Source organism: Manis pentadactyla, chromosome 4, assembly GCF_030020395.1.
Source record: "Manis pentadactyla isolate mManPen7 chromosome 4, mManPen7.hap1, whole genome shotgun sequence".
NCBI classification, from domain to species: Eukaryota; Metazoa; Chordata; class Mammalia; order Pholidota; family Manidae; genus Manis; species Manis pentadactyla.
Genome location: NC_080022.1, coordinates 153,902,590 through 153,926,685, shown reverse-complemented (window position 1 = coordinate 153,926,685; position 24,096 = coordinate 153,902,590). Strand labels below are relative to the sequence as shown.

The 24,096-nt window shown below is 49.0% G+C and overlaps 1 long non-coding RNA gene across 2 annotated transcripts in view; it reads right to left on the bottom strand.

Moving 5' to 3' along the window:
- The window catches only part of LOC118925323 (uncharacterized), a 45,188-nt gene that overhangs the window by 17,161 nt on the left and 3,931 nt on the right, over positions 1–24,096 (bottom strand). The window contains exons 2-3 of one of the 2 annotated variants that reach the window (XR_008997299.1): positions 12,017–12,110; positions 9,340–11,383 (exon numbers count right to left, since the gene is read on the bottom strand). This is a non-coding gene — a long non-coding RNA (uncharacterized LOC118925323). Of the gene's footprint in view, positions 1–9,339; positions 11,384–12,016; positions 12,111–24,096 lie in introns of those variants that run through there. The other variant, XR_008997300.1, reaches the window with a different exon arrangement.

The following is a 24,096-nucleotide window of genomic DNA, read 5'->3' as shown; positions in this document are numbered from 1 at the left end:
CCGGGCTCCAACCAGCCCCAGTGGGCACACTAATACTCATGTGTACAAAAACACACCCAGACATGTTCTGCATATGGAGCTCTGCATGCAATGGTGTCACACACACACTGGGATACACAAAGACATGTGCACACCAAACTGATTGCTGCCACTTGTATCTATGTTCTCACACACACACACACACACACACACACACACACACACACACACACACAGGCAGCTCTGACCCGCTCATGTTTACTCAGCCCAGGGACACAAAGATCTGCCTAGTACTCAGTGTATGCACCCACATGCAGGTGGGCATGCAAAGTGATAAGCAGAGGGTGGAGCACTGTGAGCACATATGGCCTGAAGGGCAAGTCCCCTTCAGGCAGGAAAGACATGGGAGTGGAAAAAGTGAGTAATGCCTAGAGGCTGTGCCACCCCTAGCCCTGCAGTCCTGGAGCCCTGCAGCCTCGGTTCTCCTCCCACCCTCTGCCTGGCTGGGCCTTCATCCCATTCAGCATCCCTTCTTCAGAAGTTCATCTCTCACCTATTAAGAGCTCATGCTGTTGCTTCATCTCTCCCTGCACCCATGCTGGGGTAAGCCTCATTCATTCATTCATTCATTCACCAGCACTTATTAAGCACTTACTCTGCATCAGGCAGAGTCTACTGTGCTAGAGTCTCCACCTCAAACTCTCAAACTTAAAACCTAGCAGAGAAGAGAAATAAATGAGCAATGATACCACTCAGGGATTCTTGCTACAAGAGAGGCAGTGGGGGCTCTGAGGAGGGGCATCCAAAACAATCCAGTGTGGAGGGGGACAGGAAGACTTTCTGGGGGAAGGTGTGGCCCAGCTGAGGCCTGATGATAAGCAGGAGCCAGCCAGGTGGAGAACTGGATGTGCCCAGCTCTACCAGAGCATGTCAGTGGCAGTGGGTAAATGCTGGAGGGGACACACAGGCCCTTGGCCATGGCACCCACCTTGGAGCCTTGTCAGCAGTGAAATCTGCACTCCCTTACCTGGGTCCCACTGGAGACATCCAGCTTCAGTCCCCAGTTTCCCTGGTGACCCTTGCATCTGTCCAGAGGACCAATAGATAGAGCCAGCCTTCCCAGAAGGTGCCACATCAACTTTTGTATGGGATGGAGACAAGGGGGCTCATGAGGGGGACTGAGGGCAATACTCACTAAGGCTGAGGACAGGAACACAGCCCTGCCCCCAGTCCTCCCTGTTCAGTCCTCTGGTTCTATTCTGACTCGTTCTGCACTGTGGAGGCTCTTCAGACCTGCTCGGTGTAGCTCTGTGTGTTCCACAGAACTCTTCCTGGAAGGAGGGGTGGTGGACAGGGGGTTGAAAGAAGGACTCTGGAACCTCCCAGCCTCAATTGAGCCATTTATCTGCTTGCCCTGTTAGACTTCCAAGCAGGACTTCATTTGAACAGAGGGCTCCAAGTGTGAAAACCATTAATCCATAAGACAAAGGTTGGAAGTCAGCTTGGCATTCGGGACCCTCCCCAGCCTTGCTTCCATGATGGAACCTAATGGTCTCTCTACAGCCCCCAACACTGCTCTGCTCCTCTCATCCCACCAGCCCTTCCTTGCACACCAGCTCCATTCTGTCCTGCCTTGCTCCTCCTGGCCCTCCCTTCCAGCCAAACTCTAACTCCTCATTTATTTTTAAACATTCCTTGAATGCCTGCAACACAGCAATAAACGCATTATCTTATTTCATCTCCTTTATAAAAGTCTGTGAGGTGTAGCCACATTTTATAAATGAGAAGACTGAGGCTCAGAGAGCTTAAATGATCTGCTCAAGATCACTGTCATCTTGGAAAAGCTAAGGAAAAGGTCATTCTAGGTCCAACCTGAGCCTCCAGGCACAGGATCCATCCCCCTCTCTTCCCTCCCACTTCCCCCCTCATTCCTGCACCAAGACAAAAGCAGAAGGAGTGGGTTTCTGGGGGTCAGTGGCCTGTCATATGCCTGTTACATGAGCAGAGGTGAGGGGCAGGGACTGAGGAATGGAGAGCCTGGGGGGGCCATTGAGGGAGGCGGTGCATGTGGGTCGCATGTGCATAAATGGAAGATGTGCCTGGCCACTGTGGCCATTTACATTGTCAGGTGCAAGTGACCTGTCTTCTCCCTTGATGAGGCAGCTCCCTGAAGTCAAGCATCAGTGCTTTAGAGAGGTAGAATAGGAGAGAAGAGACCAGAAACTCTGGGCTCTCAGTCATGCTTCTGAACTTCTGGGAGCCTGTTTTCCCATCTCCTAAATGGGAATAATAAGAGTATCTGTCTGGGATTGTTGAGAAAATTAAGTGTGGCTGTGCCAGAAGCCTTCAAAGAGTAGATACTCCACAAATGCTGACAGCTTTCTGATGTCCTGAAATCATGAGGGTGGGCTATATACTTACTCGTTGATGGAAATGGCTGGAGTGGGGTCTCATGTCTTGGGGTTGCTGGGACTACAAAGGGTCTCTATTCTGGACCTGGCTTGCTGGTGACATGGTGGTGAGGTAGGGAAGAGGGGTAGTAGCTCATTTTTCCTCTTCTCTTCCTCACTGGTTGTCTTCTTTTGCTCTGTGAAGGAACCAGCCCTCTGAGGGTTTGAGTAGATGAGAAGGCCAAGCACACTGAGGCAGCCACTTTCCGACAAGCTCAGCTTGTTAAATGTCTGTTTCCCTATGTCAGGGTGATCCTGTGCCCACCCCCACCCCTCCAGCCGCAGATCCCCCTCACAGGTCACCAGCAGTGGGACCAATGCTCCCTGACACAAGCAGAGACAACAGCCTGATACAAATTGGCAGGCAAAGGAGGGGGCAGTCGATATGGATCAGAAGGAAGGGCCTCCCCTTGCCTAGGGCTTGGTGCTCCCATTGATCAGCTTCTTTGCCACAGAAGCCAGCTTGGCCAGCAGCCAGTGGGCATCCAAGTGGGAGCCAAGGCCTCATTCCACGCCTCAGCCCACCACAGAGCCCTGAAGAGCTGAGGGCCCCCAAGTGGGCCAGTGGAGATGGGGCAGGAAAGCAAGAAGGGGTTGGGGAGCAGGGAGGCAGGCGGCTCAGCCTAGGGACCAGCTAGCTTCACACACCCAAGCCGAGTTTTCTTGGTATTGAGAAAATGGTCAGCAGCTTGTCACAGTCCACTGACTCCAAATAACCCCCTGGAAACATTGTTAAATTTAAATTCAAACACAGAGGTACCCTCATACGTGCCTGTCACCCCCCCTGCCCCTTCCTCAAACACAAACATAGTTATCTCATGGCCACATATGCACTGTGTGATTCAGTTCAGTCCAAAAGCATTTATTGAGTGCCTACATGTGCCAGGCACTGCAACTACAAGCAGCTTCATGCCCTAAGTGAACACGCATTCTGAGACAAATGTACAAAGAGGTCATTATGGGCAGGAGAACTGGTGCAATTATAGGAGTACAAACCATGCACAGAGGAAAGAGCAATTAACTCTAGTGCCAGGGAGGGCACTTCCCAGAGGAGGTGATAGCTCAGCAGGGTTTGTGAGGATGAATAGGAGTTTGCCAAGTGGACAGAGTGGTGGAGTGTCTGTCATCATTGCCAGCCTCCTGCCACACATTGCACTCCTCTCCCTTTTGCTGACTATGCACTTTCCATTATGAGTTTCTTTCACTCCCAACAGTCTCTGTGATGTCCCAATTGCTGTAAATGTTCTTCCTTCCTTTCCCTTGCCTATGCCCTATTCAACCTTCAAGGATTGCCTTAAAGAGCAGTCCCTTCTTCAGGGAGAGCTACAGTCTTCTTCCAGATGCTGCCTTTGCATCCTATGTGTCCCCTTTCCTAACTCTCAACATACTTGTATTTGTTTGCACCTGGACTGTGTGGTACCTATGGCAGCTGAAACAATGCCTCACACATTTCCGAAGCTCATTGGATGGGTGAGTGGACGGATGGATAGATGGAGATGGTTGGATGGTTTGCCTGAGGAGCTACAAGGAAATGAGTTCAGAACTGCAGAGGTGTATATAGTATGTCAGGTAGGATGGTGGTGGGAGAATTGCGGGAAATGAAGGTGAAAGGGCTGGCGGGGCTGGGAGTGTGGTGGGGCCTGTGACATATGCCTAGCACACAGTGGCATATAGAGTGAATTCTAGAACATTAGCAGTACAACACCCCTTTGAGATAATTTAGTTCTAACCTTCATTTTACAAATGAGGAAGCTGAGGCCCAGAAAAGCGGGGCTTATTCCAAATACCTAGAGGGTGAATCAATGGCTCTGCTGAGATGATGTCCCTGGGCTTGACCTCCTGATCCAGGGCACACTCAGCCTCCTGTATCCCTGGAGGGTTTAGGAGGTGATGAGACCTGCTTCACTCTCTGGGTTCAGCCTGACTCTCTGTATACACTGCTAAAGGCCATGTACTGAGTACACACACACAGACACACACACACACACACACACACACATGCATGTGACACCTATACCCATCTGTGCCCATGACTGGAACCCAACTTAACTGAGCTTAATCCAAAAGGGCAAATGATTAGCCTGGGCAACTAGGAAGGGCAGATGGGGCTGCCTTGGGGTACAGCTAGATTCAGGCACTCAAGCAATCTAACCAAATCTCTCACCTCTGCTTCTGTCTCTGCACTGGCCATATTCTCACCTGCCCCTTATGGGCTTCCTCCCTGTTGGGTCAGGGGAGATGGCTGGGAAAGGGCAGGGCAAGGGAGAGAGGGGGACTTTTGCCTCTCTCCGAGTCTGTATATAAAGTCTCAGCTAAATATTTTGGTGGTTCCAGCTCAGCCCAGTCTCTGTGGTCAGAGGCACTGTGACAGGGCAAGCCTGGGTCTCATGTCCGCCCTGGAGGCCAGGAGAGGGCATGGTACAGGCCTGACAGCTCATCGAGTGACATGGAAAGGAGGGGGAAGTACTCCAGAGGAAAGGGGGTTCTCTTAACCACCATAACAGGGAAGGGATGCCGGACAGTCAAAAATGACAGATGGCCACAGTAGTACCATCGGAGAACCGGGCGACTAGGGCATGTGAGAAAGAGTACTTCAAAATAACAACAACAAAGCAATGATAGCTTTTAGCATATATCATGCGAGTACTCTGCATACATTGTCTCAGTTGATCTCATTTAAACCTTGAATGAGAAGCCCCAGGTTTGAGTTGCAGGCCTGCCATCATCTACCAGACCCTGGCCCTGTCACTGAGCCTTTCTGACCCTGTTCCCCCATCTCTAAAATGGGAAGAACATAGCCATCTTCCAAGGGCTGTCAGGGGGACCTGGGGTGGTTCTCTGTATACAGTGAACAGTATGTACAGTGTCACGATAGAAGAGGGGCATGGTGATGCTTGTTCACTGATTCCGGGTAGAAACAAGGAACAAGGAGATGCTTTTAGTGAACCGAAGGGCATTCAAGTCAGAGAAGCAGCAGGATGGCTGCCAGTCTGACTCAGCAGAAGGGGTCCTCCAGGGCTTCCTGGGACACTCCACCCAGGGGAAGCAGGGGGAAGAGCAGGTAATGGATTACAGGACCATGCAGGAAGAAGAGAGGATTTTCATTTGAAAATGTTCTGAAATAATTCCTGTTTGCAGGACAGCATTGTGGGCTGTCAGCTCTCTAATAACTTCTAGACCTCTATTTATTGTTTTGCCTTAATGATTTCATGTTGCTCTAGTGTGGAGAATTCATAGTGTCTTGTTACACATAATGGCTGAGAGGGCCTAGACTGTGACAGTCCCCAGGGGGAAGGTCCTCTGCAGACCCTGCCTGTCCCCCTAAGATGGCAGAGCCTAGGGCAGGAGGTACTGGCAGGGGAGCTGTGCATAAGGTGCTTTATCTGTGAGGACCAATTCATACAACACCCTTCAGAGCTGGTACTAGTATCCCATTTTACAGAAGTGAAAACTGAGCCTTGGCGTGATTATCTGACTTTGTGTGACCAAGCTAGGATTTAAACACAGGTCTGTTGTGTTCCAGCCTTCTGCATGCTGATGGGTCTCCAAGTTTGGTATGTGTAGTAATCATCTCTGGAGATTGGCTTTAGTATCTAGTATTTAGTATTTAGGATGGCACCTGAGGCTCTTATTGAACAGGCTGCCCGTATGATTCACAGCCACACTTAGGGATTCAACTTGTGGCTAAGGCCACACTAGTCACACACTTAGACCCTGTTCCTCAAGAGTTCTGGTCCCACGATCAGCTGTCTCCTCACAGCATCTCTCTCTCACAGATGTCCCATCCACTACTCCTGTCCCCTTGTCATCCTCCATCCTGTATTCCTGAGAGCTCTGATGCCTCTCCAGACCTTTAGCCCCTTCAGTGAAGCAGGAGAGGAAGGGGAGGGAGGGAGGAGAGGCTTTTTTGGTTGCCATGGTGATTCCCCACCTCCCAGTCTATTGGGGGAGGCAGTTTCATTGTGAGCCTCCAGCCAAGGCCTGGAGGGAAGCAAGCTGTCCTGGGCAGGGAGGAAGCAGAGGGGTGGGAAGAAGACTCTAGTCACTGGGGAGAGGAGAAGAGGGGAAGGACGGGTGGGGAACAGGGTGGGGGACCCTGGGCCCGGGGCAGCCATAGCAGAGAGCCAGCTCCTCCACATGCTGGGGCCCAGCCTCCAGCCGTGGGCTGGGGAGTGGGGGCGGGGATGGGGGATGATGTGCAGGAGCTGAGGCTGACAGGGCCTGCTGCTCCCCGAGCCCAGAGCTGGCAGGAGACCTCAGGCAGGTGGTGGCAGAGATGCAGGGATGGATGAGACAGCCTGAGGCTGGCACAGGACGGAGCCAGAGCCCCAGGGCTGGGAGAGACCATGGCCCTGAAAGCAAAGAGGAGATAGGGAAAAATAAAACAAAGCAGCAGAACCCTTCACAGACCCCAGGCTGTGGCCCACTCCCACCCCTAGCTGGGCCGGGGCTGGCACGGCCTGGGATCCCAGCCTGCTGGGCTGGACGGGCTGGCAGGCTGGATGGCACCGGCTGCAGCAGAGGCAGATGGAGTGAGGAGGGGTCTGACCCCCAGCCCACCAGGGAATGGCTGGGATTGTCTGTTCTTTGGAGTCCTCCTACTGCCCCCCCGAAACCTCCTGCCTCTGGGAGCATGGCTGGGGAAACAGCAAAAAGAAGCAAAATTTCAGAGCCAGCGTCTCCACCTCCTCCTGCTCCCTTTGGCTCTCTTTCCCTGCCAATGGCACGCATTGCCTGCTCCCAGCCTGGCTTTTACACAGACCAGGGCCTTGTGGGAGGCGGGGTGGGGTGGAGGAGCAAGAAGTGAGCAGAGGGAGAAGGGAGGGAAAGAAGGTGGGAGGTGAGGTCCTAGAGGGGAGGGAGAGGAAGGTGAGGAAAAAGGCCTGCTGGGAGCTCCCCCACCCCCACTTCTTAAGCCCTTACTGTGTACCAGGCCCCATTAAGCACTTTACACATATTAACTGATTTAAAACAGTCTGACTTAAAACACCTGTAAAACAGTCCTGATCAGCATGTGCTGTCATTCTGATCCCCATTTTAAAGGTGAGAAACTGGGGGCAGAGAAAAGTTGAATGACCTGTCCAAGGTCACAAGCTAAGAATCAGCAGGGGAGGGTTCAAACGCAGGAGAAGTTCAAAGTCCATGTTCTTAGCCCCCAGACCCTGTGTCTTCTGCCCCCACCCCTACCCCACATTTTTAGTCTCTACATTTCTTTTTACTTTTTTGCTCCATCTTTTCTCATCATTTCTCTAACCAGCCTGTATTCCTTCAGGTAGTGTGTTCCAGTCTGCTTAGGTGGCCATGCCAGCACTATTGCATGAATGGCTGTATGCCGACACATGCATGTGTGGACACATGGACACACTTATAGGACTGTTGGGGAGCCCACATGCATGTGAACATATGTGCACACCTCTACATGATAGGTTTGCACATCCTTGTATCTGTGTATATGTGCACAAGTCCATTCACACATGCATCCACTGTACATACCACAGCCTGGATAGGTCTTGACTTTCTCACCAACAGAGTGTTAACTGTGGCAAAATCATCCCAAACAGTGGTTGAGCCAAAAAAATTCCGTTTGGCTTTGCAAGAAAGTGCTGCTTGGCATATGGGGTTTTTGGCAATACATTTACCTTTCTAGGTTTAACTCAGGCTGATGTGGCTTCCTGCATGTCTGCAGCTTGGCAGCCCCAGGTTCTGAGGTAATCAGCCCCTGAGAACCTGCCAGATGCCAGGCCCTTGGCAAGCACGTACCAGACCTCTCCAGTCCTCACAGCAGCACATAGATAGGACTTGCAGTTCCCATGTTATGGGTGAGGACCCAGAGACCAGCAAGTTGCCGTTGGTGCAGTCACACAAGGAGCGTGAGGATTTGAACCCCAGGTCGGCCTGATGGCCGGTAGAGCTTGAGTGCCTGCAGGTGGGTTGGTGAGCCAGACATATGACTTCCCAGGCGTGCCTCATCCGTCTGGAATGTGGCTGCCTCATCGTCTGGTCACGTCTGGGCCCCTCTTTTGTGGCCAGACTGGTAGGCGTGGATGGGCTGCAGTGTCCTCATGCTAAGCCACCCTACAGAAGGCCCCACACAGGCCCTGTGCAAGTAGGTGTGCAAAAGGCGTTTCTCCATGATGAGGAAGATGATAACAATGGCTCAGACAATACAAGGACAGACTTCCCACCTGCCACCCAGACTTAGGCATATCCATTCCTTTGGCATTTCTTGAATACCTACTATGTGTTGGTGTTTTACTGGACTCTGAGAACAGTACAAATAGGAATCAAACTTGAATACTGCCTTCCTTCCAATAGCTTAGGAGAACAGTTTTCAGCTACAAAATGGCTTTAATGTAAGGTTAAAAGAAATGTAAATGCAGTAAGAGAGATGCAGATAAAAATTAGAGACCACCTCCAGCTTGAGACATCATGCAAGCCCTCCTGGCAAAAGAGGAGGGCAGTGGGCCTTGAAGAATGGGGATGACTGGATGTGGCAAGGAAGGGAAGGTCCTCTCAGTTTACCAAGGCGCAGGTGCATATTGGCAGCTAGGCGTGCAGAGGGCAGGTAACTCCATCTTTTGGTGGTAAAGACTATGTGAAGAGAATGGTGGGAGGTGGGTTGGGTTCAGACAATAGATTCCAAGATCCAGGACAAGGAGTTTGGACTTCACAGACATAGGGAGCCCTTAAAGACCATTGAACAGGGGAAGGCCTTGTAACTGTTTGATTTGGGAAAACTAAATCACAGTTGTGAGCAAATAAATTGGAAATGTACATGCACACACACATATACATATACATGCTCCGAAATGGCCAGATAGATAGTTGTGTACACAAATGAACAGATCCCAAAGCAGAGGGTTAATTCTTAGGCCCAAATCTGTTTAAATTTTGAATTGTATTTGTTTATTTGAATAGGTAGTATATTCACATGATCTAAAATTAAAAAGGAATCTAAGAGATACGCTGAAAAGTAAAGCTACCCCCCATTCCATGCCTGAGGCCACCTGTTCCTCTACCTAGAAGCAAGCCCAGTGACCATTTGGGAGCTTCCTTCCAGAGATGTTCTATGCATAGACAAGCAAATATCCACTGTATTTTTATTACACACATTTTCTGCACCTTACCTTTTTCATTTAATGATATATCTTGGAGATCACTACACATCAGTACATGGAGAACTGTCTTGATCTTTTTAACAGTAGTATGCCATTCCATTATAGTTGGACATTTAACATTATTCTGGCCTTTGGCTTTTACCAAGAATTTTGCAGTGAAAAACCTTGAACATGTCATTTTACATATTCAGCCATTCACACTCATTCAACAGACATTTATTGCCACCTACTATGTGCTGGGCAGCAATCCAGGTGCCAGAGAAAGAGCAGTGAACAAAATGAACCAAAGTCCCTGCCTTTGTTGCTATGCATGTGTAAGTGAATCTGCAAGATACATTCCTAGAGGTGCAATTACTGAGTCAAAGTGTCTGTGCATTTGTAAATGTTGGTAGATAAAGCCACATTTGTCTTCAGAGAGGTTGTACCAGTTTAGTCCTTGCAGTATAGGAGTGTCTGTTTACTCACCCTTTACCAACAAAATGTTATCAAACTTTTTGAGCTTTGTCAGTGTGACAGATGGAAAATACTTGTGGTTTTAATTTGCATTTATCTTATAATGAATATACTTAAGAACAATTTTCAGGTCTATTTCTGTCAATGATCTGCTATCTTTTGCTCATATTTCTATTAGGTTGTGGATCTTTTTCATATTGATTTGTGGATTCTCTTTATCTAGTAAGGAAATTAGGCCTTTGCCTCTTATGAGTTACAAATAATTTTTCCCTAGTTTGTCATTTGTATTTGGATTTTGTTTATGGTGGTTCTTTTTAAAATGTAAAATAAAACTTAAGAATTCTGCTCATTCCCAGCTTAGCCTTCCATGGTGAAATGCTTGTTAGGGTTGAGAGAGAGAGCAGTCCCAGTAGCATGATCTTTGGTTCCAACCTGGGTTCTTAATAGAAGCACAGGTTCTAGGCAGAGGCAGGTGATAGTCTTACCCTGTTCTGATGCCCTCTCTCAGAGGTCTTTGGGTGAAAGGGAGAAAATTCAGGGGAGGGTAACCAAGAGGCTGAGTAGGCTTGAAATTAAGTCACATAAGAGTTGGTGGTGGGTCTGTGTCTTTGAGCCTTGAACAGATCATTGTCCATGAATATTGTCTTGGGCAATGGGACTGGCCACATGATACAAAACCAGGGCTTATGATGGAAGCTCTGGGAAGCCAAGTGTCAGATAATGGGACTATTTTTAAGCCAGAGCTGTCTGAAAGTAGAATGGCCTTCTTCGTGAGGAAGTGAGCTTCTTGTTATTAGAGATGTACAAGCCAGAATTGTATGATCACCTACCAAAGATGCCAGGGGTTACACCAGATCCCTTTCAAAACTTCTAGTTCTGAGAGCCTACAGTTCTACAAGACCGCAAGGAATCTTAAAATTCCTCATCTTACAGATGAAAAAAAGGGGAGTGGGAAACTCACATGCATTGAACACCTTCTTTGTCCCAGGAACTTTGACACATGTGACCTGATTTTAAAAGATAAGGACCAGAGAGGCAGTGCGATTGACTTAAGGCTGCACAGCAATCTAGTGGCAAACACAAAACTGGAACCCAAGTCCCCAGAGTCCAAATCTTGAGCTGTTTCCACTAAACCATCTGTTCCAGTTCAATAATTAAGAGCATGTTTGTGGCATGTTTGTTGCATACCTACTCTGAATGGACACTAATGTGGCCAATGAGCGTTTATTATATGCAGGCTGTTAGCAAAGTCACAGGATCTTGGCTTTGCAGAAGGTCACTGCCTAGTGGGCAAGTACAGACACCATCTCTCATTGAAAACACACTGCCTGGCTCAATGTGGATGGTTTCCTGGGTTGTGTGATGTGGTAGCCCTGGGTAGACCTATAGTGAAATATGAAGCAATTTTGGTAAATACTGTAATAAGGATGTGTATAAAGTGCTATGGGAACTTGGAAAGCATGACTGATTCTACCAGGGAAGGGAATCCAGGAAAGCTGCCCAGAGGAGGTGACATCTGAGCAAGGCCTTGAAGGATACATTAAAAAAAAAAGAAAGAAAAAAAGAATAATTTCTGTATTTATTCCATAGACATTTATTGAGCAGCTACAGATTTCTAGGAAGAGATGAATAATTCACAGTCCAATGGGGACAGACAAATTACCAATAAATTGCCATAGAGTATAAGTAACAGTGGAATTTGCTCATGCACAAAAGCAAAGATAACTCTTTCTGGAATAAATGGGGGCAGGGGGTTAGGAAATCTTCTGGAGAATTGAAGACTGAGACTTTGAGATGGGGAATAGAAAATTTCCAGGCCGATCATAAGGGTGTTGGAAGAGAGGGAAAGGTGTTCCAAGCAAAGGGAATGGCATGTGCAAAGTTTCTGAGTCTTGAAACATCATTCTGTCTTCACATAAGCAAAGCAGATCTGAAAGGCTCTAGTGTAAAATGCTGGGATTGTGGGCAGTCAGGCGGGAGGTTAAATTGACACATAGGCTTTTAGGCAGGACTTACCAGGTTTCCAGATGAATGGGAAAACAGCGTTGGTGTGCACTAGGATTTAGCAGGCTTAGCAACCTTCCTTCAAAGCTGTGCCCCAGATTGAGAGCTGGAAGAGAAAAGTGTGAGCCATAAATCCCCAGCTCCTCCTGCTGTGCCCAGCGCTGCAGAGCCAGGAGTCTCCATGGCTCTCCAGTCCCACCGCTGCGACCCCGGCTAATCCAGCCTCCTGGCCCATCTGACACACACTTCCACTTAACATTTTGTTAGCGACTCTATAAACGAGCTCTCCCTGACCTTCAATCCCTGGCTAATTGCTGGTTTCATGTACAAGACTAGCTTAATTTTACGTGATAATTACCTGAGAGTGGCAATACATATGGCATTGCATGTTTGAAATGTCAGGCCTGGAAAACTACCAAGTGGCTGTAGTCAGGGGCAAAAGGAGGAGGCAGCTGGGTGGTGGAGGCCTTGAAGAGGCAGCCAGGGGACAAGGCCATGGGGAGAGAGGGAAAACACTAGGTGCAGACAGAGCTCTAGAGAATGGGGCTCCAGCCCACAGTAGGGCCCATAACTTTCTGCTGGTGCCCCGAGGTCAGAGCAGCAACACACGCATTTCACAGTCATGCACACACACCATGGGGACATGGACCAGGTCAGAGGCATAGCTCATACATGCTCTCAGTCACCCACTCAGATGCCTGTGGAGTACCTACCACATGCCAGGCAACATGTGGGCCCTTGCACTGGTTTCAAAATGTCCTCCCACTCGGGGGTGGAAATGTGCAGAGGGCACATTGGAGTTGTCACAATTACTGGGAGCAAGGTCCAGGAATGCTAAACGGCTTTCAATTCCCAGAGCAGTCTGATTCAGTAAGGAATTATCCTCCCCAAACCCAGTTGAGAATGCCCACAGCTAGGCCAGGGCCCCAGCCATGAAGAAGCCAAGTGGCCCCTGCCCTCCTGGAGTTTACAGTCGGGAAAGGGTGAAAATGGCAAGGGATCACCATGATAAGATGTGATGAAAGAGGTCTCAGGATATTTAGCAGGTGAAACAGTGAAGTCCAGGGTTCAGAAGAGAGCTCCCTTAAGAAGTACCCAGCATCTCCAGTTCATGCCTAGAATAGTGCTTGGCATAAGATGGGTGAATACCAAATGTGTCTATACCACATGCCACACACCTGGGTGCACACACACTGCAGAGGGATGGCAGGGGTTCACCTTTTCTCTTCAGTACAGGGTACAGGGCAAGGCGGGTGGGGCCCAGGGTCCTGAGGTGGTGTATAGGTATATACTCCAGGTGGGGAGTATAGGCTGAGAAGGAGAAAGGGTGCCCAGCCAGCTGGGAGGGCTTCCCCAGAAAGCACATGTGCACACAGGTCACAGGACAAAGAAGTACAACCCCCAGATTAAGGCAAGTTCTAGAAACCCCTCTAGCCTCCTCACCCATAGAATTGTGGACTCCTTAGCTATGCTGGAGTAAATTACTTGCTTAATGAGATTTCAATTAACAAAAACAAATTAAAATCACTTTGTAATTAAGCTGCTGTGAACCTCGCCAGCAGCTCTCCCTCAGACCTGCTGGGAGGGAGCTGGAGGTGGGGGTTCATTCAGCATGCTGCTGAGGCCTGGTCAGGGCCAGGAGCCCCCTGCCTTGGGGACCCCACCCCAGGAGCCACAGCATCCTGGAGTCAATCTGCAGGCACCAGAAATGTGGGTAGAAGCACATAGCAACTAAACTTAAGCTCAAATTGTAGCCCTGCCTCTTAGCTATGTGAGCTGGGGCACATTAATTGACCTCTCTGAGCATCAGTTTCATCATCTATGACATAGGGATAGCAATAATGCTTACATCAATGGGTTGTGGGAGTAGTAAGTGAATGAATGCATGTAAAACATTTGGAAGACAGTCTGCCCCACAGCATTGGCTTTTAATCCACTTTCCCCTGTGAGGAAATTTCCAGACTTGAATTTGCATTGTTCTGAACCTCAAGCCCCTCCAGCACAGCTTGGTTTCTCAGATCTAGGTAAGTAAGTATCTATCACAGAGGTCCCATTGGAGGTGAGATTTCCCATCAGGTTCTGTCCCTCCTAGGCCCCCATCTCTTTCCATCAGAGCCAGGAGCTCAGATCTGAGAGCCAAAAGACTTTTTCTTCTCAGGTGGCCTGGAGAATCCCCCTTTCCTTGGCTTATAAATTCCACACATCCTTCCACATGAGAGGCTTGGAGAATTACATAGTGCAGGTACCACGGGCTCCATTCCACAGATAAAAAATTGACTTAGTGACTTACGCAGTGGTTGAAGGAGAACAGTTCTCAGGGCTGGCAGGAATACACATATTTAGTCTTGTGAATTTTTAATAATAAAATTTTAGTTTTAATTTTTGACTCACCACTATCTTCATTCAGAGGGACTAAAACAGACACCTAAAATTAAAAATATATTATGTTGAAGGACAGTGACTGTGAACTTGGTGACAAGTAGTGATTTTACAGCATCTTACTATGTTGATGGACAGTGACTGTGAACGGGGATGTGGGGGGGACTTGGTGAAGGGGGAGCCTAGTAAACATAATGTCCTTCATGTAATTGTAGATTAATAATACCAAAAAAAAAAAGAAAAAAAAACAGGCATAATTGAAATTAACTTCAGGAAAATAGGATTTCTAAACTGAATAAAGTATCAAGTTTTTTCTGAAAAAAAAAATTAAAAATGTATTGTTCACAATTCACAAAACTAGAGTGTAACAAATTAAATAATTAAAGTTTTAAATTATTTCTTTGGATTTTAAAGTTTTAGCACTTTTGTAGTTATTAAAGCAAAAACTGAACTAAGCCTTTGGGGCTAGATATACTTATGTGCACTTTATATATGTAACATATACTTTTTTCATATACATAAGCATAGATACACACACACACACACAAATCCAGAATGTTGTTTTCTCTGTGGTGATCAAAGTTGCACATGGTTTTATGTGTTCATTCATTCATTCAACAATTTTTTTCTCATCCTACATATTATTTAACATTATAGCAGCATTTTTAGTGTCCCTGAAGTGCTACAATGAACAAGCCAGACTTGAACCCAGTTTTCAGGAAACTTGTAGATTGTTGGTGAAGATGGACATTGGACATGAAACAATCAAGTGAATATTGCCGAAAAGGAAAGGCAGGGCGGGCCTTAGAAGCAATCCCTGGAGGGGGTAGTGGGGGTGGGGGACGGGGTTGTTTGCAATAAACACTTATTTCTTATGTAATTGGACTAAACTAAAACAGTATATATATATATTTAAATGAACTCCAAGAGTCTCATAGCTAGTTAGTAATGGAACTGGAAGCAGACCTAAAAGCCTTCTGGTTCCCAGGCAAATGATTTTTTTTTATTTGACACCAATACGATGGGTAGTTTGAATAGCATCCCAATCTTGAGTAAAAACATCCAAAGATGTTGGGCAAAGGAGATGTCTGACAGAGGTGGTCCCACCATCTGTGCACCTGTCATGCCAAGGAGGTGTCAGATAGAGGAGGGCAGCATTCGCACACCTTTGTCAGATGGAGGAGGGGTGTGCACGTGTGTGCACACATGCATGCCAAACAAGATGCAGGTTGATGAATGTCTCACCCTCTATTGTCTGTGGAGGAGTCCAAACATTCAGTGGTCTCAGCAGCCCCACCATCCCTACCAGGCTGATATCTAGTGCTCTTTGAGCCCATCTGAGGGGCCAGGCCCAGAGAAGGACATCCCAACACCCAGACCTTCCCACTGCCTGTTCCCTCCCATTCCCTGAAAAGTGCTAACCTTGCAGCCCCTCCCCTGCAGGCCCCGCTGTCCTGGGGAGGAGAGGGCAGGGTGCCATTCGCTAAGCACCCAGCTCAGGTGCAGGCTGCCAAGGCTGTGATGCCTCCCCATTCTGGAAGTGCAGCCAGAGGGTTGTCCTCTGCCCACCTAGACTTCACATATCATATTTTGTGCTGACTTCAGGCAACGAAGAGAGGACACAGAGTTGTACTTTCCAAGTAGCTGGAAATCCTTAATCAATGTTAATTGGCTCTAATTAGCATATGTTAATTAATGATATTTACTACAAATTAAAGGTATGAGTGTTCCCAGAGGGTTCCCTGTTCATCCAATTAGTGCCAATTAGTTGCAATTAACACGTGTAAATGAGATTCCATTGAACCCAAAACAAACAGCACAGATTCTCTCAGATTCCCTCTTGCACCTTCTCAGTTGGCCAGGGAGCTGGGGGTGGAGGATGGGGAGTGCGGGTGGGAAGGGGTAAAGAGAGAGAGAGAGAGACCCTTGGGCTGACCTAGAGCAAGGTGCAGACTCTGCACGCACCAGGGAGGAGAGAAGGACGAGCCAATTTGGACCAAGCAAGGTACTGGATGAGGCTAGCTGCCCTGAAGGTGGTCTCCCAAGACCTTGACCATGCTCCTAAGGACCACTGGCCATCCCTTGGGCATCTCTGTACCTGCCAGGGCCTAACCCAGTGAATGGCATATAGTAGGTGCTCAGTAAAAATTGGCTGAGTGAAGGGTTGGTTCCTTTTGCTTCAAGGGCCAGTATCTTTAGATAAAAATTAAAGGATGCATTGATTAGGAAAATAGGCAGTGTTCTCTTACCCATAAGGTCTTCTCACAGGCTCTACCAAGGAGCAAGACAGTATTTGCTTCTATGGCATCATTTTACTATAATCTGTATATCTGTATGGAGATTTTACTTCACTGCTAAGGTTGCCATTTCCTATTTACTTTTCACTTAACTACTATCTAAGGCCCAAATCTCTGTCTTGATAGTAACTGGATAAATTAAAAATAGCCAGAAGGAGCTACCATGAATAATGAAATGCTACCCCAAATTCTCCATTGCCAGAACCTTCTATGAAACTGGGATGTAAGATAGAGCTCCCAATAACTTGTTATTCCTAACTCTCTTTGACTACACCAAACCTTCCATTAAAGTTGACATTTATTATTGTAAAATACTTATTGGTCACTGTGTGCCAGGCACTATTCCAGGGCCTAGGGGTATAGCAGTGAACAAATCATGTATAAATCCTGCCTTCATGGAGCTCACATTCCACTGTGTATTATTGCCCTCCCCGTTGAGAGTTTAATGTCTTTAGAGTTACAGACTTGGGTTCATATCCCACTTCTGCCTCCTAGCAGCTGGAGAAAGAGGAAGGCAGGATATTTAGTCTATCTGGACCTCGGTTTATTTATGTGTAACAATGGATATAATAATACCTATCTACCTATCTTACAGTCATGTTATCGGGAGGATTAAGCTTTCTCCTTTGTCCCATTCCTTGGCAGGGCAGAATTTGGGGTTAAGCCACAAGGAATGTAGGAGAGAAGGAGACAAAACTCAATCTGAACCCACAAATGGAAGTCTTACTAAGTCGCCTATACATCTGGATCTCCAGGCCCAGGCTGGCCACAACAGTCCCTTCTACCTGTATAGCACTTCACAACATACAAAGCTCCTTCATCGGTGGCCTTTCTGAGTGATGAGAGACATGAGGAGGGTTGGGGAAGAGTCTCTCCAGCTGGCCAGGAACAGAGATTGGCCCACCCATGCCAAGAAGAGACCGGTCCAAGGTGGACCTTCGGACATGCAGGCTCCAGGCCTCCCCCAGGCCAGAGACCATGGCGCCTACCGCCTTGATGACCTCTCCCTCACTATCTCAACTCTGTCCCACCATGGGCTCTCAGGCAGGGTGTTTGACCATTTCAAATTGCCTGGGTCTCCTTTATAAACCAAGAGAGGCTGCCTAGATTGTCTCTCAGGCCCTTTCAGACATAACATTCTAGGATTTTGGATATGCTTTGAAAAATACAAGTCCCACCTTCTCTAGTATTATGCCTCAACAGCCGTGGTTGGTGGGCAACCAAAGAAGGCCTTGATTCCCCTCTTCCTTTGGGGCACCCTCCCACCTATGATAGCCTAAAGGGTCCCACCCGGCCCTCTCCTGGACAGTGACGAACCACCAGACATGGTTCTCAAGACACCAGGCCTCAGAAAAAGTTTTCCCTCACTCTGATCAAATCCAAAGTCAATTTAGAGGCCAGTGGGAGGAATGGAGCTGATTGCGTTTAATAAGAAAAGCTCAGGTGGGTTCTCCTCCAGGAGGGGGTGTGTAGCTGTGGAGTGGATGGCTGCACTGGGGCTTCTTGGGCTCAGTATTTCTTCCCCACCACTGCATCCCACTCCCCAGGGCCAGTGGGACATGTTTGGGGAGGATCTAAAAGCAAGTGGAACAGACTTTTTTCTAACTGCACTTCCTTCCAGCAGAAACAAAACCACCACCATTGGATGCCCACCACGTGCCAGGCACAGTGCAACACAATTTACTCACATTACTTCCATTTAGAGGGGATTTGCCCTGTGTTAATCTCCAGGTGTTGTGGGCATCTTGGACTGGGTCTGGCTAGCTTTGGGACTGATAATCGGCCAAGTTTGGCCATGGAAGGTAGACAGGAAGGTTGCAGTGAAAGATGAAGAAAGTACTGCCTGCTGTGTCCCCACAACCAGTACACGTGCACACACGTACATGTACACACACACACTTGCACATGCACACAGACACAGGCACATGCACATGCTCCCCTCCTCTCTGTGGGCCAGATGGATACTGGTTCCACCAATCAGCAGAGGACAGGTCCCGGGGAGAGGCTGCCACTAAGGAGCTAAGTGTAAGAACAATGTTGCCTCCAAACCTGGAAACTGGGATGGCAAAAAGGGACACAGGTGAAGTATCTGCTTTTTATCCCACTAATGCCTCTTGAGAAGTGATATCTCTGTAAAGCCAAAGAGTCCCTGCAATGAGACTTTACATGGCCACTTTGGAAAAAAAAACAATCTTGGCTCCAGGAATGTAACAACAGAAAATAATTAAGGTCTAATCAGGTCAGTGTTCCACCTTAACACCTTTTCAGTTCCAGTTAAAACCTCTACTAATTTGCCAAGAAAAACCAGCCTCACTTGGGTCTTATTATTTGAATCACGTCCTGTCTCTTAATTTAAACGAGAGACTCACATAAGGATTTTTTTAAATTTTAAATTACAATGCCGACTTTCTTCCAGTTGATTACGGTATATGACTCTCTGTTGGAAGGCCATTATTTTTTGCTATGATTTACAAAGCATTTAAAGCGAAATCAATGTAATAAATATTGAACTATTGTAATAGATAATTCCATATATTTAAAAGGAGACACAGCTTAGCCCTGGTTTGGGCAGCCAGGAGAGGAGCAGGGAAAAGATGGGGTGGGGGAGTGACCTGATAGTCACTCAAAGGGTGACAGCTCCTCTTTTCTCCTGGATTCATTTAGCCAGGATTCACTGAGTCCTCCTTAAGACCCTGCACACAGGACTTGGGACTGTGGGGAGTTGTGGGATGCCCGACATGTCCTCTAGGTGCCATAGATTCTTTGGAGAAGTTCCCCTGCAATGGAGAGGACCAGTAATGGAGGCCACCAGACCTGTGTAAGGAGCCCAGTAATGGATCTCAGAAGGGGTTCAGCAGAGGGACACGCCTGAGGGGATGGGGGTAGACATGTCAGGAAAGGCCTTACCTAGCCTTCCTCTTCTTTCCTTTCTCTATTTAACTCTTTGCTTCCCACTCCTTCCCCCCACCTTTCTTCTCTGGGCTGAGCTGTCTCTAGGCATTTGCTGGCCTCTGAGCTGGCCAAGCTCAGCTCAGAACAAACAGCTCCAGTACTCACAGCCCTGAAAGCTCACAGTGGGCAGAGCAGTGTGAAAGGGGGTCTCCATCCACCCTCTCAGTGTGTGACCTCGCAGTCACCTCCTGACATAGACGTACAGCAAGGAGAGGCACACGCTCCAGGTTCTATGCCCATGGGCAGTCACAGTTGCAGCATCTTGCTCCATCTCTCCAGGGAGCCAGGCTCGAACTCAGCGGTCCACAGTGCAGGCCAAGACAGCTTCCCCTAGAGTGCAACTGGGACTTGCTTTCCACTGGGACAGGGACCAAACTTAAAGCTGCTCTCCTACTGTCTCCCCATCTCAGAAAGTACCCAGGAGAAGCTTCCTTTCCAGCTACCCTGTGACCCATGGCCCCATGGGGTACACCTCCCTCCTTTCCATCCTCAGACTCATTGCACATCTGTTCCCAGGTGGGCTCTGCTCCCAGGTTCCTGACATGATTCAGAAACTCATGCCCAGTGAGGGAGGGACATATGGGGCACCAGCCTATGGGTTGGCCCCCAAACACAACTCTAGGGCAGGCAGTGCACTCTGCCCACAGAGCCAGTTGAGGGCTATGGAGGTCTTAACATAAGATTTGGCGGACTATACACACTGCAGGCTTGTGATGGAGCATGGGTAGTGCACACATACACATGTACACACACGGCTAGCAGGCCTCAGAGGAGGAAGATGTATTACCCCTTGCCTTCCCACCCCAAGCCTGAACCCAAGCCCCAAGTCCCTAGCTCTGAACATTTTCCACCATAAATCACAGCAGAGGACACACACACAGGGAAAGGGATGGAGAGAGATTTACAGCAAACTTGCTTTCTGTCACTTCTTTGGCCCATCCCATAAAATAACAATATCACCAGATAAATCACACAGAGTCTCAGGGGACCTTACCCTTGTCCTTGTGGGGTCTTTGGTGGAGTCATTGGGACATGGTCAGAGGATTCCTCCCAGCTGGGTTCTCCATGACAACATAATATCCATACAGCAAGGTGTGGGGTGGGAGGATCTCAGATCTAATCTATGGAGTATGGGGGGATTAGAGAATGGGGCAAGGGTGGAGAGCATGAGCGGTCACCAACCAAGAGAGAGCATGGCATAAGGGACTCAGCATTGGTTTGAACTTGGGGTTTGCTCAAATCCCTAGCTGTGTAACTTCGGGCAAGTTACTCAACCTCTCTGGGCCTTGATTTCCAGCTCTGTAAATGCAGGATATGGGATATCCACCTGACAGGATATATGTGAAGATTTATTGTGCCAAAGTGCCTGTCATATATAGTAGGTGCTCAGAATATGCTATCATAATTATAAATGTTTTCCCCCAGCTACGATACAAAATACCATGGCAGTGTTCCCAGCAGGGGGATAGAATGCCGGCCCTCCACAGAGAGACACCCCACTGACCCACTGCCCTGTTCCTCTCTGTCTGTTGTTTCAGCATCAAAGGCAGGGCTCCCCATTAACTCACAATGTGATTGTGGGCAAGTTTCTTCCCCTCTCCAGGCCTCAGTTTCTATAAAGTGAGGGGATAAAAAGCATTTGGTCTTTAAGGCCCAGTTGGTCCATCATAAGATCATAAAACCCAATAATTATGACCCATTCTCAATGGGCACTGTAGCCAAAGAGAAGTGGCAGGACGAAGCTGTGGGCTGGAGAGAGAGACTGAAGGGCTCCATCTGGCCGCCTCGCAGCCCCAGCCACCCCCTAATCACAGCCGGGACGGCCACTGGCGTGGTCCGCGGCATAGAGGTGAGTTCCTTCAGCAGAGGGAGGGCTGTGTTCCCAGAGCTGGGAACTCGGTGTGTGGGGCTCAGCCGCCCTCCTGCCTGGGCAGCCCCTCCTCCTCACGCTCAGCCCGCCTCTCCCTTGGGCTTCCCCGCCTCAGCCACCAAGGGTGCCGGCTCCCTGGGGGTTCTTCCCAGTCTCCTGGCCCTGCCTGCCTGCCTTTATTTACCCTCGTCCTTTCCTTCCTCCTCCCTGTCCTCCCTCACTTCTGTTCCCATTTCATTTGTCCTTCCTCTTCCCGGCCTTCGCCCTTTCTTCCTCTTTCATCCTCCTGGTTCTCCCATCTGCTTTCCCCCTACTTCCTTCTCTCTGGGTATGATTCAGGGGAAGCGGGTGGCGCTGTTCTGAGGGACTGAGTATGTTGGGGGCTGGAAGGGGACACGCTCTGGCCTGAGCACCCCCAGGATCTCTCCAAGCGCAGGAGGATCAGGAGTTCACCCGCAGGGCAGCTGTCAGCTGCTCTGGGGATGGATGAGTGAAAGTGTAGGGGGTGGGGAGGTGAGGGTGCTGGGCAGGGAGCTGTCCTCAAATAAAAATGACAGGAGAATGGTGGATGAACTGATGGGGCTGGTTAACAATAAGCCCCGCCCAAGGCCCCTCTGCCCCGGAACCAGCCTCCTGCTCACCTCCCTGCAGTCCTGTGCCCCACTCCCTCCCTGAAGTTCCCCTCAGCACAGAGGCCCATCAGGGTCCCTGATCCTTAGGGTAGGCCAGAGAGCAGGAAATCTCCCGACAAGTCCCAGGACCCTCCCAGCCGTCCCCATCTCCTGTGAGGGGTGGCTGGGATTGGGACCCTGGCCAGCCTGCTCTCAGAGTGATGTCTGGGCAGATCAGCGCCCCAAAGCCGTCAGGTCTGTTAGGAGGCTTTTGTGGGGGAGGACGCTGGAGGAGGAGAAGGGGATTTTCCATTCGCTGAGCCACTGGATTACACAGTCAGGGGACCAGGGAAGAACTCACTGCTTAAGCTACCTCTTCCCAGCCCAGCCTCTGCCCTGGCTCGCAGCACCCCCGTGTTCTCGATCTTAGCAAGCCTTGCCTTTGCTTGTGAGGTACCTTTGTCATGATCTGAGTCAGCCTGAGAGCGAATCCAAGTCTCTCCTCTCCCCACTCCCCGGAACTATCACATCAAAGACAGGCTCGCAAGGAATCAGTTTGCCACCACCTCCACAAATTTTCACCTTCCACAAAGACCTCAGGTCTAGAGATGGATCCAGGAGATATGGCTCACAGAGGTAAAATGACTTGCTCTGAGTCACTCAGCAAATAAAGGACACCCAAGATGGTTTTGTGGCCCTGGCTGGATTTATGGGAGTATGTTCTCTGCCAAGTGAGCTAGGTCTGTGCCAGGGACTGAAGGTGCCAGAGACTCTGCTGTTCTCCCTTTTAATAGAATGAGGTTTGCTCTTGAACTTTCCTTAGCTTAACACAAACTGTAGAGGGAAGGAAGTCCTACCCCAATCGGTCTCTCTGGCTGTAGGAGACCATGGCAGATGGTGGAAGGGAGGGGAGATGTGAAGGTAATTAGGTTTAAGACTCCAGATCCTTCAGTCTACTCCCAGCCTTACCAGTAAATGCTGTGTGACCTTGGGTAAACCTCCTACCATCTCTGAGTTTGAGTTTGTCTTATTGGAAAAACAGAGGTAACATTTCTTCCAGAATTGTTTTGAAGGTGCTGTAAGAGCATCAAGCATAGCACCTGGCTACATACTAGCTGCTCAAGATAATGGTGGAAGCAGAGTTTTATTTCCTTTACCCAGAGCTGTGCCATTCCTCAGAACAAGAGGCTCCCCTGCACATTCAAGCAACTGGCTCTTCCCACTGGGAGGGCAAATCCATCATGTTCAGCAACTAATGGCCTCCCCCACCTGGTGTAAGGTTATTGGGGGGTCATGCCCCCACACCCTGTGTCCACTTTCTAGAAAAAGGCCCAAAGCCCCCCACCCTAGCCCCATGTGGGCCCTAGTAGCCTTTTGCTGACAAAGTGGTCATCTCTGACCTTCCTAATGGCCTATGTTCCTCCCAGACAGAAAATTCTACGATCCTGTGACCCCTAAAAGCCCTGCCCAGCTAATGGTTTTATGATCTTCCCTAGGAATCCTCTCTTTGCCCTCTCTAACCCCCAATCCCCTTTCAGTAGGTCCTAGTCAAAATAAACAACATTTATGACCAGAGCAGGATTCAAGGTCCACATTGCAAACAAATGCAGAGCCCTTTGAAGGTGCCTGGGGGATCCATCACGTCCTGGGGTGTGATGCTCCCCAGGCCCAAGGGGAGGGGGCCCCTGGGAAGGGGTGCAGGCGTGGGAAGCTGGACTCTGGATCTAGATTTGGAATCTGAGGATCCTGTGCTGTCTCTGTCTGCAGGGAGGGGTTCCTCCCTCAGCACCAAGCCTGCCCTCCCTGCAAGGGAAGTGAGGGGAGAGGAGGAAGGGGACTGGGCATAGTCTGAGGTGTCCACTGCGGTCAGCAACCCTTCCTGCCCTGTGTGTGGGCTCCCTGGGGGCCAAACCTGACTTTGCGTATTGTTGGGGGAAGGGGACAAAAATGAAAGAGAGGGACAAAAATAAAGCGGCAAATGGA